This window comes from Protomyctophum parallelum, assembly GCF_964188405.1.
Source record: "Protomyctophum parallelum genome assembly, chromosome: 1".
Lineage (NCBI taxonomy): Eukaryota > Metazoa > Chordata > Actinopteri > Myctophiformes > Myctophidae > Protomyctophum > Protomyctophum parallelum.
The window spans coordinates 63,998,680-64,003,496 of NC_139697.1; the positions used below are offsets into that span (position 1 = coordinate 63,998,680).

The following is a 4,817-nucleotide window of genomic DNA, read 5'->3' on the forward strand; positions in this document are numbered from 1 at the left end:
CCGTTTTGAATAAAAATACTCAAATGATGAATGCAGCGTGCAATTTACGTGAAATCTTTCACAGACTAAGGCCTGACTCACACCTTCACAACAGATTGATGTATAGCTGATGCATGAGACTTGTTTACTGATGCAAGCTTGCAATTCATTTCCAATGGGAGTCACATGGTTTGACACAACATTATTTTGTGTTGTATGAGGGGGTGGGGGGCAGTCGAAACACAGCCGAAAGCCATATGTTTTTAAACATAATAAACTCATGAAATGTAAATTAAATAAACTTAATTAATTAGCATCATTGAACCGTTTTTATCAATCAATACTCAATTCAAATGTATTCAAATAATTATGTTCAATGATCATGTCCAATTGGCCATAACCTAAACCTAACCGCAAGCACTGGAGCAGTGCATGTTCGGACTAACGGGACTTCGGATCTATGGGTAGTTCCCATCAAGTCATCACAAACAACAACAACAAACAATGTCCATGAACTGGCATGCAACTGGCATGATCTGTCACAAATAAACATTCTTTCTCACCGGCTGTCTCTCCAGCATTTATATGGCTGCATCCTTCTGCTCTGCTGTTTCAGTGTGTGTTGCTCCTCTTTGGATGCACACTGCTGTTTCTCAGGGAGGTTTGTGTTTCCTGTGTTTGGCCAACGCCCTACTCTCAGGTGCAGTGCATGCACTGATGCTGATTACTGAGGCAATTGGGGAGTGAGTGAGTGACAATCAGCTGAGTGTCAGTGGCAATGATTGTCGGTCCAGATTTAACCCCTTGCTCTCCATTTCTCCAAGTTGACTTCACAATGCATGAGACTTATTTACTGATGCAAGCTCACAATGTATTTCCAATGGGAGTCACATGGTTTGACACAACATTTGTGTTGTATGAGGGGGAGGGGGGCAGTCGAAACACAGCCGAAAGCCGTACAACAGAAATGTTGTGTCAAACCATGTGACTTCCATTGGAAATGCATTGACACTTACCCTTTGTTTACATCTAGCATGCATCTAGCACGCATCAATGTATAGATCGAAAGGTGTGAGTGAAGCCTGAGGCCTGACTCACACGTGCACAACAGATTGATGTATGCTTGTTGTATGAGACTTGTTTACTGATGCAAGCTCTCAATTAATTTCCAATGGGAGTCACATGGTTTGACACAACATTTGTGTTGTATGAGGGGGTGGGGGGCAGTCGAAACACAGCCGAAAGCCGTACAACACAAATGTGTCAAACCATGTGACTTCCATTGGAAATGCATTGGGGCAAGATGTAAACAAACCCTTTGTAATGTAGGCTATACATCTACGTAGCATGCATCAATGTTGTATGCTAGATGCGAAGGTGAGTATAGCTGATGCATGAGACTTATTGACTGATGCAAGCTCGCAATTCATTTCCAATGGGAGTCACATGGTTTGACACAACATTTGTGTTGTATGAGGGGGTGGGGGGCAGTCGAAACACAGCCGAAAGCCGTACAACAAAAATGTTGTGTCAAACCATGTGACTTCCATTGGAAATGCATTGACACTTACTGTACCCTTTGTTTACATCTAGCATGCATCTAGCACGCATCAATGTATGCTAGATTGAAAGGTGTGAGTGAAGCCTAATAGGCCTGACTCACACGTGCACAACAGATTGATGTATGCTTGTTGTATGAGACTTGTTTACTGATGCAAGCTCTCAATTCATTTCCAATGGGAGTCACATGGTTTGACACAACATTTGTGTTGTATGAGGGGGTGGGGGGGAGTCGAAACACAGCCGAAAGCCGTACAACACAAATGTGTCAAACCATGTGACTTCCATTGGAAATGCATTGGGGCAAGATGTAAACAAACCCTTTCATACATCTAGCATGCATCGATGTTGTATGCTAGATGCGAAGGTGTGAGTCAGGCCTAAGGCCTGACTCACACCTTCACAACAGATTGATGTATAGCTGATGCATGAGACTTATTGACTGATGCAAGCTCGCAATTCATTTCCAATGGGAGTCACATGGTTTGACACAACATTTTTGTTGTATGAGGGGGATGTCTGCAATGTTTTCAGCACGAGTACTATAGCTGCATTCCCATCTAAGAACATGATTTTTGATAATGATGTGACGTGGGATAAATTGCCATGGGACACACCTGACAAGTATTACATCATGTAGAGTAAATGCAAGTCATTATTCAGATGTCTGAAAGTGGTCTATAAAAGTAGGGACAGAGGATAAGGTCTTTAGTTTAGAAGTGAAGACAGGCTTGTGTGAATAGTTGGAGTTGTTGAGCTAAAGATTAAGGCAACAGAAGCAAGTGAAGAAGGTATTATTATTACAAATTCTCCTCATGAAATTATCTTCAAAAATACAAAATTAATGTAATGTACTGCCACTATGCAATTGTCAGCTTGACATGTAGCCTATAGAACAACATTGAGGGGAAAACATATCTCTCTCTACTGATTGGATGCAACTGGTATCCTGACCTGAAAATGTATTTATTTTTAATTAAGAGCAGGAGAACCAGCTCAGTGGTCTTGTGGTTATAGTGTCGCAGGGGGTGTATACTGTACTTGTACATCAAACTCCATCATGCTGGAGAACCAGGAGATAGGCTGCTGCTCTATGTGCCACATGGCATGGGAAACATTGGTTCCCATGGATGGATACTTACTCTGAAGAGATGGGGAGACCCTGGCCCGTTACTGAACCAACACTTTATCGCAATGATTGCTATGGGCATACAGTAGCTATGTAACACTTACTTTAACAAAAAAAAATGAAAAATCACTGACAGCATCTTTTACTTTCTTGCCAAAGCTTAAAGGAACTGTCTTGCATTATTGTTAACAGCCACTCTGGCATTTTGTTCACATATTGAGTCATAACGTCATCATCTCTCTTGTTTTAGGTCGATGGAAAACTACACTTACAACAGCCTCATACTCCAGGTGGAGGGATTAAAGGTCACAGAGAAATCTATGTATCCTGTGTTTCTCTTCTTCTTCTTTTCCTACTTGTTTATTATGTTCACCAACGTGGGGATTGTAGTCCTGATTGGCCTTGAAAAGAGCCTTCACCAGCCCATGTATATGCTCTTTTGTAACCTGCCATTCACTGACATAGTTGGTAACTCCATTATGGTGCCTCGTTTGCTTAGAGACATTCTGGTGCCTCCCTCTGAGCGTGTTATCAGTTACTATGAGTGTGTGGTCCAGGCATTTACCACACACATGTATGCTACAGCCTCTCACACAGTGCTCATCATAATGGCTTTCGATAGGTATGTGGCCATCTGCAATCCCTTGCGCTATGCCACCATCATGAGTGGTAAAATGCTGATTACGCTGACTGTATCTGCATGGGGTGCAGCCTTTGTTTTGGTGGGTATTCTTGTTGGGTTATCCATACGGCTGAACAGATGCAGGACCATGATCATGAACCCCACTGTGACAATGCCTCACTGTTCAAACTCTCTTGCGAGAGTGTGTTTATTAATAATGTCTATGGGCTCACTTTCACTGTGGTACTGTTTGCATCCTCCATAGGCAGTGTGGCTCTCACCTACAGTAAGATCACTGCTGTTTGCCTGACCAGTAACAACAAGAGTTTGAACACTAAAGCCCTGAAGACATGCAGCACTCACCTGTCTGTATACATGATTATGCTTTTATCTGGAATGCTTATCATTGCTCTTCATCGTTACCCACAGTACTCAGACTATAGGAAGCTCTCAGCCATTCTGTTTCACATCATCCCTGGCAGCCTAAACCCCATCATTTATGGAGTGCAGTCTAAAGAAATACGCAAATTCTTGTCAAACGTATGTCGGTCCAAACCAAAAGTGTTTCCTTAATTTTAAGTACTGGTTTGTTAGTTTTATTAATTAATTAATTATATATTCTTTATGTATATAATGCCTTTGTGGCATTATATGATTACAATTCTAGCACCTATAGCTAATATGATTTTACATGGATGCTACCTGGGAACTGTGGGAAGCAAATTGAAAGTTTGAATTGAAAATTCAGTTTCTCGCTTCTCTCATAGCGGTATGCTGCTGAGATTCACCAGTCATGTGAGAGTAACAATGAGGTAGTAGGCTACCATATAAATTGTCATTATGGAACAGCTGTGTTACAGGCAGTACTACTCTTCTGACGGTATGCACTAGCTAGCATGTGACCATTATAGTGTGCCTCCTACAAGCAATACTAATGATGATGTTAAAAAATGTATTGCAGAAACTGTCATGAAGCCGCTTATTTAAACTGGTTTACACTGCTGAACTGATCAAATATACTGAACATACATACAGATATGTCTTTAAACAGAGAATCCATCAGACATCAGGGCTTGGAACAGTCACCTCAAAGACAGTTTTTTACCCTCAGGCTGTCAGAATAATGAACCAGAAGCACCTTACTAACTTTTTCTAAAACCATATAGGCTTTAGTTTTTTTCTTTTCTCCCCCCCCCCCCCCCTCTTTTGTTTATCATTTACAGTATTTGCATGGTTTTATAGATATAACGGATGAGAAAGCCAGGGCGGTAGTGTATATAAGTGTATGCAAATGAAGTTGAACATTAAACCTAATGGTTAATGATTAGAATGTCTTGTGTCGTTTCTGAAGAGAGGGCTTCTGGGTTTAACAAAATATTTGTACTCTGGTCGGAGTGTGAGTTAAAACCGTTTAATGCTCTGGAATCGGAGATGTCAGTCCTGAAGAAAAAGGATAGTAATTTTGTATTTTAAAGCAATGCAAGACACCAGAGGGTTGTTAATGCACATGTATTTAATCACCATTTT

General features: G+C 41.1%; 1 pseudogene across 1 annotated transcript; it reads left to right on the forward strand.

Moving 5' to 3' along the window:
- Positions 1 to 2,922: 2,922 nt before the first annotated feature.
- On the forward strand, positions 2,923 to 3,863 carry LOC310853584 (olfactory receptor 8G17-like; annotated as a pseudogene). Its single transcript has one exon. The product of its transcript is annotated as an olfactory receptor 8G17-like (transcript).
- Positions 3,864 to 4,817: the final 954 nt, after the last annotated feature.